At 46.7% G+C, this 13833-nt stretch overlaps 4 pseudogenes; all 4 read left to right on the plus strand.

Annotated features, from left to right (window-relative positions):
- The first annotated feature begins 1120 nt into the window (after window positions 1–1120).
- LOC143949494 (5S ribosomal RNA) lies at window positions 1121–1239 on the plus strand (annotated as a pseudogene).
- A 101-nt stretch (window positions 1240–1340) lies between these two features.
- Window positions 1341–1459, plus strand: LOC143948529 (5S ribosomal RNA; annotated as a pseudogene).
- Window positions 1460–1778: 319 nt separating this feature from the next.
- Window positions 1779–1897, plus strand: LOC143948670 (5S ribosomal RNA; annotated as a pseudogene).
- A 102-nt stretch (window positions 1898–1999) lies between these two features.
- Window positions 2000–2118, plus strand: LOC143948370 (5S ribosomal RNA; annotated as a pseudogene).
- The last annotated feature ends 11715 nt before the right edge of the window (window positions 2119–13833 follow it).

The raw sequence follows: 13833 nt of genomic DNA on the forward strand, positions 1-13833 counted from the left end.
AGCCACGGGGAGGTCAATAGGGGAATGGATCCATCCCCAATCTCCATCTCCACCCACTGCTTGTGTGGGCCATTACAATGCCAATCAATGACTCTCGCTAGCAGAGTCGCTCTGTAGTATTGTCTCAGATCTGGGAGACCCAGACCCCCCTTGTCCTTTGGTCTGGCAAGCAATTGCAAACGGGCTCTGGGCGGTTTGCGTGCCCAAATAAAGTCCCGGAGCAGCACCTGCAGTTGTCTGAAAAAAATTGGGGGTAACCGGATCTGTAATGTCTGGAACAAGTATAAGATCCGCTGGAGGGCCATCATTTTGAATGCATTACAGCGCCCGAACCAGGTCAGTGTTAAAGCATGCCAGTTTCCCAAATCAGATTTCAGTCTATTCAGGAGAGGGACAAAATTAAGCGGGTACAATTGCACTAAATCCGCTGCGATGTCAACGCCCAGGTAACGTATAGATTTTTAGCCCAGTAGAATGGAAAAGCGGAGCGGAGCCTCTTGGCCTCACCATCCGGGACCGATATATTCAATATAGCCAAATTGGCGCAATTGATTTTATAGTTTGATATGCTGCCGTATCGCCGGAGAGACACGAGTATATTGGGAAGCAAAATGTGTGGATTGGAGACGGAAAAAATTAGATCGTCAGCGTACGCCGCAATTTTGTGGTGTGCCGAGGGTTTGGATATGCCAGTAATATTCGGGTCATTCCGAATGTGACACATAAGTGGTTCCAGTGTCAGAATAAAAATTAGGGGAGACAGAGGGCACCCCTGCCTCGTCCCATTAGTGATGGGGAAAGAGTCCGAGCATCACTCGTTCACCCGTAGCGCTGCCGACGGCGTGGATTAAAGCGACATTACCCAGCTCATCATGTTGGGGCCAAGACCTATATTTTCCAGGGTGGCCTGCATAAAGTGCCAGGCCACCCTGTCAAAGGCCTTCTCCGCGTCCGTTGACAACATAAGCAAGGGCCTTCCCTGAACATGCGTCGCATGGATTAAATTGAGGACTCGGGTCGTATTGTCTCTAGTTTCCGACTTATTTTTCTTTTTTTTGCTTGTTTCCCAAGGTGACCATCTTGGCGTTTCTCAAGAGGGTTGAAAGTGCCTGAAGAGATTGCCTACGGGCACATCACCCTGAAAGCACCCGATCTCATTTGATGTTGGAGGCTAAGAAGAGTCGGGCCTTGTTAGTACCTGAATGGGAGACCGCCTGGGAATACCAGGTGTCGTAGACTTCTTTTTATGTTGTTGGCGTTGACCTGTTTTTTTTTTTGCTTGTTTCCCAAAGTGACCATCTTGGTGTTTGTCAAGAGGGTTGAGAGTGCCTGAAGAGATTGCCTATGGCCACATCACTCTGAAAGCATCCAATCTCGTCTGATCTTGGAGGCTAAGAAGAGTCGGGCCTGGTTAGTACCTGGACGGGAGACCACCTGGGAATATCAGTTATTGTAGGCTTCTTTTTATGTTGTTGGCGTTGATTCGTTTTTTTTTTTGCTTGTTTCCCAAGGTGACCATCTTGGCATTTGTCAAGAGGGTTGAGAGTGCCCAAAGAGATCGCTTACAGCAGCATCACCCTGAAAGAGCCCTATCTCTTCTCTTCTCTGAGGCTAAGAAGGGTTGGGCCTAGTTAGTACCTGGATGGGAGATGGCGTTGGAATACCAGGTGCCGTATTCTTCTTTTTATGTTGTTGACATTGACCTGTTTTTTTTCGCTTGTATCTCAAGGTGACTATCTTGGCATTTGTCAAGAGGGTTGAGAATGCCCAAAGAGATTGCCTATGGGCACATAACCCTGAAAGCGCCCGATCTCCTCTGATCTCAGAAGCTAAACAGGGTTGGGCCTTGCTAGTACCTGGATTGGAGACTACCTGGGAATTCTAGGTGCTGTAGGCTTCTTTTTATGTTGTTGGCCTTGACCTGTTTTTTTTTTTCACTTGTTTCCCAAGGTGACCATCTTGGCGTTTGTCAAGAGGGTTGAGAGTGCCCGAAGAGATCACCTACAGCCCCATCACCCTGAAAGCGCCCAATCTCGTCTGATCTCGGAGGCTAAACAGTGTCGGGCCTGGTTAGTACCTGGATGGGAGACCGCCTGGGAATACCAGGTGCCATAGGCTTCTTTTTTTTTTTTTATTTAGTAGTATGCGACATACAATGCAAAGGCAACTTCACAGAATGTGTGATACAAAATAGTTACAAACAAACGATCATATTGCATGGATATCAGAGCCAATGGTAAGAAGTCCGAGGAGAATAGCACGTGTACAGCTTTGCGGTCATATCAAGATGAGATTAAAGCTCCATCTCGTTGGGATCCTCTACCACTTAAAATATTATTGATACTAGCCCTGCTACCCTCGAAGAGTTTAGATATCCATAGATAGGGGAAGAGTATTGTGTAGTAGTCAAATGGGGTCGGAACATACCATTTTCTTTTCCCTTTTTTGAGTTAAGAAGGGAAATAGTAGAACTGAAAGGAGGGAGAAGGGGAAAGAGAAGATTGGGGAAGGAAATGGCAGAAAAGGAAAAGAAGGGGTAAGGGGGTGTCGTGGGTAGAGTGGATAGGGTGGGGTCCCCTGGGGTCCCCTCCCAGGGAGCAAGAGACGCCCTCGGCTCACCAGCTCAACAGCTGTCCAAGGTTTGGAACAGCGATCTCCAACGATCACCTACTATGTCTCACGGAGGTATTCTTCCGAAAAGCGAAACTGGGTCCAGTAGAACAATCTGTTCCCATGCTCCTCCGTTTTATCCCTCATTGTGGCAGTCAGGTCTTCCATTCGTTCAATTTCATTTACCCTTGCGAACCACTGGGTCACCGTTGGAGCAGATTGCTGTTTCCACTGACTTGGGATGCAGGCCCTAGCTGCATTGAGGAGATGTTTAAGTAAGGACTTATGATAACGCTTTCTCGACATAGGAGTTAGATTGAGAAGAACTGCTGCGGGATCATTGGCTAAGGAAATGTCTGTGAACTTGTGGATGAGTCTCAGGACAGGCTGCCAGAATGTTTGTAATTTAGGGCATTCCCAGAAAATGTGGAGAATGGTGCCAGCCTGTTGCTCACAGCGCAGCGGTCAGATTGACTGGGGAATATTTTGGCCAACACCACCGGTATACCATACCAGCGTGGGATCAGCTTATATGAGATCTCCTGATATTTACTGCAGAGTGACGACTTGTGGGCGAAAAAGAGTATTCTGTCCTTCTGTGGTTTGGAGAATGTAGTTTGTAAGTCCCTTTTCCATTTAGCTAGGAAGGGCGGATCCGTGGAGGATTGTGCGTCTGTCAGGATTTGGTAGGACCTAGAGAGGGAGCCACGAATTGGGCCATCATCCAGGCAAAGTTCCTCGAAGGGGTGGAATTGTCTAGAGAAGAACGAATGGTTAGGTAGTGATCCGAGGAAATGGATGAGCTGTCTAGCTCTCCAGCTATCCAATGCAACAGGTACTTGCTCTAGCAGTATGGTCCCCGTGGGAATCCAGCCCATGGGTCCAAGAAATAGGGCTGCTCTCAGAAGCCCTTTCGGGGCTTGCCTGGTAAAGGCCTGGTCAGACAGGCCCGGAGGGAATCTAGGATGTCCAATAATTGGGGTCATAGGAGAAGGGAAGTTAGTCAGGTGGGAAAGGTGAAAAAAACTATCCATCTCGGCGAGCGAGGGGCCAATTAACGGGTGAGTAGTCACACAGGGCGATCCGGGGGCGTGGCTGTATGGAGGAATGTGAGTGAGTGAGAGAGAGGGAGCTCAGGTGTGCTGTCCCTGCCTCCCATTGCTCTCTCTGATGTACTCGCAAGTGTAAGGAGTGAACCGCCTACTGACCGATGGGTTTTGCTGCCCGTAAAACTCTTCCCTTGCCGAGCTGAGCCCTGGATTGCTTGGATCATTTGGAGCAGTGATTGCCCTCCCCCTCCTCGTGGTGAGACGGAGGAGTTCTCGCTGCTGCTGGGTTCTCGCGAGATTCCCGAACGACACAGTGGAACACAGCGTCCAGAGGAAGCTAGGAAATCTCGCTGTTGATTGAGATACTGCAGGACCTGCACGGCTAACTGGGGGAGAACGGCGTACTGGGGAGGACTGGACTCTGCCTTTGTGAATCAAAGAGCCTGCACTGGAATGTGTGAGGGAGCCGCTAGATAGCCTGAGGCAACGGCCTGGGCGGACGGTAAAGGACTGCCATAATAACAGAGTGGAGCGAGGGGGGAGAGAGTGGAGGTTGGGGGAAAATATAAGGATAGAGAGAGAGAGAAAAGGGTTTGCCAATAAATCAATGCTAACAATACTGCAGCAATAGCAGCTACCTGACAGTGTTGAAGTGGCCTGACCCCCCTCTCCTCTCATAGTATTACTAGATTTTACTCTTGCTAAGGATGGGCTAAGGACATTGTATTACAGCCCCATGGATAGAGTGGACAGATGGGAAGTTGAGAAATTGAGGATACGTGCTTGGTGAATTCCCTTCCCTTTCTGTCAGCTCTCCTCTCCTGCTTTTTTTTTATTTTTTTTGTTTGTTGGGGACCTGGATATCAGCCCTGGTATTGACTAAACCCTACCGTTGATCTTTTTCTTTGACTCTTATTACCTAGCAATACAGTATTGTGAAATATGCTAAGTAAGAGGTCCACTGAGGATGTGCCATATGGCGAGGGGAGCCAGAAAACGAGGGCAGCCAAAGAGAAAGAGAAAGCGAACCTGGTCTCTGCGGCGGCTGCAGCTGCAAAACTTGAGCATTTTGCCCATGGGTCTTCACCATCAAAGGGAGGACATAATCAGCCAGCGGGGCAAACAAAACCGATGGGGGTAACCTCAGATAGGAGAAGTACCAGTCAACCAGCATCTAGCACCACCACCCCAAGCACCAGAAAAAACACAAGCAATTTGGGTCTAGGGGAAGGTAGCCCACGGAGTAGCAAACCCGGCAGAACACCCTGGGACTGAGGAAGGTGAACCCACATTGCGGGATATATTTCAGGCAATCAATGAGTGCAAAGACTCTATTTACGGTCTCAATAACCAGTTTAGTAGTATCTAGGATGAGTTACACTCTGTGAGTCAACTGCTGAGCAACACCGTAGAAAGAACTACTGTACTTGAGGGGAAATTAAGCACAGTCGAGGATGAGTTATCCCCACTACAACAAAAAATCACGACACTACAGAACCAGAACTCTATGCAGGCATCCAAAATAGATGAATTGGACAATAGAAATCGCAGGAATAATGTGCGTTTGGTAGGCCTTCCAGAGGGCAGTGAAGGCTCTAATACTATAGCCTTTCTGGAAAGCTGGTTAAAAGAGCTTCTAGGGGGTACCCCTTTTTCTCCACTCTTTGCGGTAGAATGGGCACATAGAGTTCCTGCTAGGTCCCGGCAGCCGGATGAACGTACCAGACCTTTGTTATTTAAATTGGTAAATTATAACGATTGGATGATTCTGCTGCAGAAGACTAGAGAAATGAGAGATGTTTTTTATAAGGGGACTAGAGTGTCGTTCTACTCGGATTTTTCACCGGAGCTGCAGAGGATGCGGGCTGAGTTTATCCCTGTCAAGCGTATTCTCCAAATTTATAAGATAAATTATGCTTTGCTGTACCCGGCCAGACTACGGCTGACCGCCCTGGGTTCAACTTTACTTTTTAACACCCCGCTTGAGGTTGAGAGGTGGTTGGAGGAACGTAAAGGGGACCTTTAAGACTGTTAGGCCTAAGAAATAAAGGAGGAGGGAAGGGGGAGGGAAAGAGGGGAAAAGGGGAGAGAAAGGAAGAGAAAAAAAAAACATTTTTTTGCCTCCCTTCCCCCCCCCCCCCCAAATTTCTATTTGTTTTTTATTTTTATTTTTATTTTTTGGGAATAATAGGTAGATATGGTAGATGGGGACGGCCACTAGTAGATGTGAAAATACTAGCTGAAAGGTGCTTAGTGTTGGATAGATAGCTAGCGTTTGTGATTTTGGGTTGGGGGGGACATGTATACGAGGAATACGGTATTGGGTAACAATGTTTATCACATTTGAATATATATATAAATGCTAGGGTTTAGACTTTTTTTTTTTCTCTACAGTTGTATTGACACGAGGTTAGCAATGTGTTTTTTTTTTTTTTCTCTACAGTTGTATTGACACGGGGTTAGCAATGTGTTTTTTTTTTTGTTTTCTTGTTGTGACAGGAAGAAATATGGTGTTTGGAAGAAGGTACTGATCTGGGGGGCCTCATGATATTGATGTTTAAGATGGGATGCCATGACACGGATTGATATTGACACTGACGATTTTTTTGATTGTAGGTAGGTGAGGGTGTTGCTCCCTCTCTCCTCAGAGCTTCCTTTTTGGTCTGCCGTTTTTTTTGACCTGGATAATATGCATGCAAACAAATAAGGTAGAGATTATCTCGTGGAATGTGAGGGGACTGGGTGATTCAAATAAAAGAAGCGTGGTCCTGGCCGAACTAGAGGGGAGGGGACCTGGCCTGTTATTCCTGCAGGAGACACATTTGACTCCTAGCACAGCCTCCCAATTAACCAGCCGCAAATTTCAAACCTACTACCATTCTTTCCACTCCTCGTATTCAAGGGGAGTGAGTATTTTAGTAAAAAGGGGGAAGGACTTCTCTTGTAAGGAGTCCTCTATTGATTTGGAAGGTAGGTATGTCTTTTTGCACTGTTCAATTGGTAAACAAAATTATATCCTGGCAAATATTTATATACCCCCTCCTTTTAAGCTGGAGGTGATGTACAGGCTTTTTTCGTTTAGCCTGGATAAATTAGGGACCCCAATAATAATCCTGGGAGATTTCAATGAAAAATTAGACAAAAATCTGGATAGATTCCCTATACCGGATGGGAACAGGGCTGAAAGGGGAGGTCGCTTGCAACCAGGCCCGGACTGGCCATAGGGCACACCGGGCATCTGCCCGGTGGGCCGCGGACCGCCGGGCCGCATATCACTGGGAAGCTGGTCCTGCCAATCTGCCATAAGCTCCACGGCCGGCTCCGCGGCGGACTCCGCGGCCGACGGCCGCATTTATTTCTGCCACTCCCAGAGACTGAGTTGCGGGCTGGGCTGGGCTGGGCTGCGGGCTGGACTGCTCCTTGTGCCAGCGCCGCTCACTACAGCCATCTCCTCGGCCACCTCTGCGGCCTTTCACCTTTGGAGGAAATGAAGAAGAGGTCATGTGACCGAAGGGGGAGGAGTTGGAGGAGAACTCATCTTCTTAGTGTCGTAAAAGAACCTGCAACTAGAAAGGTAAGTGACACTATTGCCTGCCTCATATGTATATTTTTTTATGCATCTTTGCTGATAATGTGTTTTTTTTTTTATCATGCCTGTGCCAATGTGTTTTTTTTTATCATGCCTGTGCCAATGTGTTTTTTTTTCAATGCCTGGCAATTTTTTTTTTTTTTTATCATGCCTGTGCCAATGTGTTTTTTTTTCAATGCCTGCCATTTTTTTTTTTATCATGCCTGTGCCAATGTGTTTTTTTTTCAATGCCTGTCAATGTGTTTTTTTTTTTTTTTATCATGCCTGTGCCAATGTGTTTTTTTTTTTCATGCCTGCCAATGTTTTTTTTTTTTTTTTTTTATCATGCCTGCCAATGTGTTTTTTGTATCTTGGCTGATAGTGTTTTTTTTTTTTTTTCATGCCTGGCAATGCTTTAGGCTGGGTTCACACTGCAGCGATGCGGGAACGCCGCGAATCCGCGGCGGGTTCCCGCATCGCATGCCTCCCGGCGGCAGTTCACACTGCCCTATGCGAACTGCTGGGAGTGTCAGTGAAACGTTAATGACACGCGCAGATCAGTTCACATATCGCAGTGTGATCTGCAAACTCGGACAGGGATCGGATCACATGGTATGAACACCCATGGGATCCGATTCTGCTGCGGACCAAAAAAAGGGTCCTGTGCGAGTTTGGGGCGGGTGCGATGCGAATTCAGCCATACTATCTGTATGGCTGAACTCGCATCGCACAGAGATCGGATGTGATTTGCACTGCAGTGCGGTCCGAATCACATCCGGTTCTCGTAGTCGCAGCAGTGCGAACCCAGCCTAAAACTGATCTTAATAAAAAATAAAAGTGGTCAGTCTCTCTTAGAGATCCCTTTCACACTGGTCATCTCCTGTATTAGATCCGCAGTCTCTGGTCATCTCCTGTAATAGATCCGCAGTCTCTGGTCATCTCCTGTATTAGATCCGCAGTCTCTGGTCATCTCCTGTAATAGATCCGCAGTCTCTGGTCATCTCCTGTATTAGATCCGCAGTCTCTGGTCATCTCCTGTATTAGATCCGCAGTCTCTGGTCATCTCCTGTATTAGAGCTGCAGTCTCTGGTCATCTCCTGTAATAGATCCGCAGTCTCTGGTCATCTCCTGTATTAAATCCGCAGTCTCTAGTCATCTCCTGTATTAAATCCACAGTCTCTGGTCATCTCCTGTATTAGATCCGCAGTCTCTGGTCATCTCCTGTATTAGATCCGCAGTCTCTGGTCATCTCCTGTAATAGATCCGCAGTCTCTGGTCATCTCCTTTAATAGATCCGCAGTCTCTGGTCATCTCCTGTATTAGATCCGCAGTCTCTGGTCATCTCCTGTAATAGATCCGCAGTCTCTGGTCATCTCCTGTATTAAATCTGCAGTCTCTAGTCATCTCCTGTATTAAATCCACAGACTCTGGTCATCTCCTGTATTAGATCCGCAGTCTCTGGTCATCTCCTGTAATAGATCCGCAGTCTCTGGTCATCTCCTGTAATAAATCCGCAGTCTCTGGTCATCTCCTGTATTAGATCCGCAGTCTCTGGTCATCTCTTGTATTAGATCCGCAGTCTCTGGTCATCTCCTGTATTAGATCCGCAGTCTCTGGTCATCTCCTGTATTAGATCTGCAGTCTCTGGTCATCTCCTGTATTAGATCCGCAGTCTCTAGTCATCTCCTGTAATAGATCCGCAGTCTCTGGTCATCTCCTGTAATAGATCCACAGTCTCTGGTCATCTCCTGTATTAGATCCGCAGTCTCTGGTCATCTCCTGTAATAGATCCGCAGTCTCTGGTCATCTCCTGTAATAGATCCGCAGTCTCTGGTCATCTCCTGTAATAGATCCGCAGTCTCTGGTCATCTCCTGTATTAGATCCGCAGTCTCTGGTCATCTCCTGTAATAGATCCGCAGTCTCTGGTCATCTCCTGTATTAGATCCGCAGTCTCTGGTCATCTCCTGTAATAGATCCACAGTCTCTGGTCATCTCCTGTATTAAATCCGCAGTCTCTAGTCATCTCCTGTATTAAATCCACAGTCTCTGGTCATCTCCTGTATTAGATCCGCAGTCTCTGGTCATCTCCTGTATTAGATCCGCAGTCTCTGGTCATCTCCTGTATTAGATCCGCAGTCTCTGGTCATCTCCTGTATTAGATCCGCAGTCTCTGGTCATCTCCTGTATTAAATCCACAGTCTCTGGTCATCTCCTGTAATAGATCCGCAGTCTCTGGTCATCTCCTGTAATAGATCCGCAGTCTCTGGTCATCTCCTGTAATAGATCCGCAGTCTCTGGTCATCTCCTGTATTAGATCCGCAGTCTCTGGTCATCTCCTGTATTAGATCCGCAGTCTCTGGTCATCTCCTGTAATAGATCCGCAGTCTCTGGTCATCTCCTGTAATAGATCCGCAGTCTCTGGTCATCTCCTGTAATAGATCTGCAGTCTCTGGTCATCTCTTGTATTAGATCTGTAGTCTCTGGTCATCTCCTGTAATAGATCCGCAGTCTCTGGTCAACTCCTGTATTAGATCCGCAGTCTCTGGTCATCTCCTGTATTAAATCCGCAGTCTCTGGTCATCTCCTGTATTAGATCCGCAGTCTCTGGTCATCTCCTGTATTAAATCCGCAGTCTCTGGTCATCTCGTGTATTAGATTTGCAGTCTCTGGTCATCTCCTGTGTTAGATCCGCAGTCTCTGGTCATCTCCTGTATTAGATCCGCAGTCTCTGGTCATCTCCTGTATTAGATCCGCAGTCTCTGGTCATCTCCTGTATTAGATCCGCAGTCTCTGGTCATCTCCTGTAATAGATCCGCAGTCTCTGGTCATCTCTTGTATTAGATTTGCAGTGTCTGGTCATCTCCTGTATTAGATCCGCAGTCTCTGGTCATCTCCTGTATTAGATCCGCAGTCTCTGGTCATCTCCTGTATTAAATCCGCAGTCTCTGGTCATCCGCAGTCTCTGGTCATCTCCTGTATTAGATCCGCAGTCTCTGGTCATCTCCTGTAATAGATCCGCAGTCTCTGGTCATCTCCTGTAATATATCCGCAGTCTCTGGTCATCTCCTGTAATACATCCGCAGTCTCTGGTCATCTCCTGTATTAGATCCGCAGTCTCTGGTCATCTCCTGTATTAGATCCGCAGTCTCTAGTCATCTCCTGTATTAAATCCACAGTCTCTGGTCATCTCCTGTATTAGATCCGCAGTCTCTGGTCATCTCCTGTATTAGATCCGCAGTCTCTGGTCATCTCTTGTATTAGATTTGCAGTGTCTGGTCATCTCCTGTATTAGATCCGCAGTCTCTGGTCATCTCCTGTATTAGATCCGCAGTCTCTGGTCATCTCCTGTATTAGATCCGCAGTCTCTGGTCATCTCCTGTATTAGATCCGCAGTCTCTGGTCATCTCCTGTATTAAATCCACAGTCTCTGGTCATCTCCTGTAATAGATCCCCAGTCTCTGGTCATCTCCTGTAATAGATTCGCAGTCTCTGGTCATCTCCTGTAATAGATCCGCAGTCTCTGGTCATCTCCTGTATTAAATCCGCAGTCTCTGGTCATCTCCTGTATTAGATCCGCAGTCTCTGGTCATCTCCTGTAATAGATCCGCAGTCTCTGGTCATCTCCTGTAATAGATCCGCAGTCTCTGGTCATCTCCTGTAATAGATCTGCAGTCTCTGGTCATCTCTTGTATTAGATCTGTAGTCTCTGGTCATCTCCTGTAATAGATCCGCAGTCTCTGGTCATCTCCTGTATTAGATCCGCAGTCTCTGGTCATCTCCTGTATTAAATCCGCAGTCTCTGGTCATCTCCTGTATTAGATCCGCAGTCTCTGGTCATCTCCTGTATTAAATCCGCAGTCTCTGGTCATTTCGTGTATTAGATTTGCAGTCTCTGGTCATCTCCTGTATTAGATCCGCAGTCTCTGGTCATCTCCTGTATTAGATCCGCAGTCTCTGGTCATCTCCTGTATTAGATCCGCAGTCTCTGGTCATCTCCTGTATTAGATCCGCAGTCTCTGCTCATCTCCTGTAATAGATCCGCAGTCTCTGGTCATCTCTTGTATTAGATTTGCAGTGTCTGGTCATCTCCTGTATTAGATCCGCAGTCTCTGGTCATCTCCTGTATTAGATCCGCAGTCTCTGGTCATCTCCTGTATTAAATCCGCAGTCTCTGGTCATCCGCAGTCTCTGGTCATCTCCTGTATTAGATCCGCAGTCTCTGGTCATCTCCTGTAATAGATCCGCAGTCTCTGGTCATCTCCTGTAATACATCCGCAGTCTCTGGTCATCTCCTGTAATACAGTGGTGTGAAAAAGTGTTTGCCCCCTTCCTCATTTCCTGTTCCTTTGCATGTTTGTCACACTTAAGTGTTTCGGAACATCAAACCAATTTAAACAATAGTCAAGGACAACACAAGTAAACACAAAATGCAATTTGTAAATGAAGGTGTTTATTATTAAAGGTGAAAAAAAATCCAAACCATCATGGCCCTGTGTGAAAAAGTGATTGCCCCCCCTTGTTAAAACATACTATAACTGTGGTTGTCCACACCTGAGTTCAATTTCTCTAGCCACACCCAGGCCTGATTATTGCCACACCTGTTCACAATCAAGGCATCACTTAAATAGGAGCTGCTTGACACAGTAAGGTCCACCAGAAGATCCTTAAAAGCTACACATCATGCCGAGACCCAAAGAAATTCAGGAACAATTGAGAAAGAAAGTAATTGAGATCTATCAGTCTGGAAAGGGTTATAAAGCCATTTCCAAAGCTTTGGGAATCCAGCGAACCACAGTGAGAGCCATTATCCACAAATGGCGAAGACATGGAACAGTGGTGAACCTTCCCAGGAGTGGCCGGCCGCCCAAAATTACCCCAAGAGCGCAGCGACGACTCATCCAAGAGGTCACAAAAGACCCCACAACAACGTCCAAGGAACTGCAGGCCTCACTTGCCTCAGTTAAGGTCAGCGTTCATGCCTCCACCATCAGGAAAAGACTGGGCAAAAATGGCCTGCATGGCAGAGTTCCAAGGAGAAAACCACTGCTGAGCAAAAAGAACATCAAAGCTCGTCTCAATTTCTCCACAACACATCTTGATGATCCCCAAGACTTTTGGGACAACATTCTGTGGACCGATGAGACAAAAGTGGAACTCTTTGGAAGGTGTGTGTCCAAGTATATCTGGCGTAGAAGGAACACTGCATTTCATAAAAAGAACATTATACCAACAGTAAAATATGGTGGTGGTAGTGTGATGGTCTGGGGCTGTTTTGCTGCTTCAGGACCTGGAAGACTTGCCATGATAAAAGGAACTATGAATTCTGCTGTCTACAAAGAGAGCCTGAAGGAGAATGTCCGAGCATCTGTTCGTGTACTCAAGCTGAAACGAACTTGGGTTCTGCAGCAGGACAATGATCCTAAACACACCAGCAAGTCCACCACCGAATGGCTGAAGAAAAACAAAATGAAGACTTTGGAGTGGCCTAGCCAAAGTCCTGACCTGAATCCTATTGAGATGTTGTGGTATGACCTTAAAAAGGCCGTTCATGCTCAAAAAACCCTCTAATGTAACTGAATTAGGACAATTCTGCAAAGATGAGTGGGCCAAAATTCCTCCAGGACGCTGTAAAAGCCTCATTGCACGTTATCGCAAATGCTTGGTTGCAGTTGTTGCTGCTAAGGGTGGCCCAACCAGTTATTAGGTTTCGGGGGCAATCACTTTTTCACACAGGGCCATGATGGTTTGGATTTTTTTTCACCTTTAATAATAAACACCTTCATTTACAAATTGCATTTTGTGTTTACTTGTGTTGTCCTTGACTATTGTTTAAATTGGTTTGATGTTCCGAAACACTTAAGTGTGACAAACATGCAAAGGAACAGGCAATGAGGAAGGGGGCAAACACTTTTTCACACCACTGTACATCCGCAGTCTCTGGTCATCTCTTGTATTAGATCCGCAGTCTCTGGTCATCTCCTGTATTAGATCCGCAGTCTCTAGTCATCTCCTGTATTAAATCCACAGTCTCTGGTCATCTCCTGTATTAGATCCGCAGTCTCTGGTCATCTCCTGTATTAGATCCGCAGTCTCTGGTCATCTCTTGTATTAGATTTGCAGTGTCTGGTCATCTCCTGTATTAGATCCGCAGTCTCTGGTCATCTCCTGTATTAGATCCGCAGTCTCTGGTCATCTCCTGTAATAGATCCGCAGTCTCTGGTCATCTCCTGTATTAGATCCGCATTCTCTAGTCATCTCCTGTATTAAATCCACAGTCTCTGGTCATCTCCTGTATTAGATCCGCAGTCTCTGGTCATCTCCTGTATTAGATCCGCAGTCTCTGGTCATCTCCTGTATTAGATCCGCAGTCTCTGGTCATCTCTTGTATTAGATTTGCAGTGTCTGGTCATCTCCTGTATTAGATCCGCAGTCTCTGGTCATCTCCTGTATTAGATCCGCAGTCTCTGGTCATCTCCTGTAATAGATCCGCAGTCTCTGGTCATCTCCTGTATTAAATCCGCAGTCTCTGGTCATCTCCTGTATTAGATCCGCAGTCTCTGGTCATCTCCTGTATTAGATCCGCAGTCTCTGGTCATCTCCTGTAA

The sequence above is a fragment of the Lithobates pipiens genome, unplaced genomic scaffold (assembly GCF_037356315.1).
Source record: "Lithobates pipiens isolate NorthernLeopardFrog02 unplaced genomic scaffold, aLitPip1_a1.2 Scaffold_30, whole genome shotgun sequence".
In the NCBI taxonomy this organism is placed as follows: domain Eukaryota; kingdom Metazoa; phylum Chordata; class Amphibia; order Anura; family Ranidae; genus Lithobates; species Lithobates pipiens.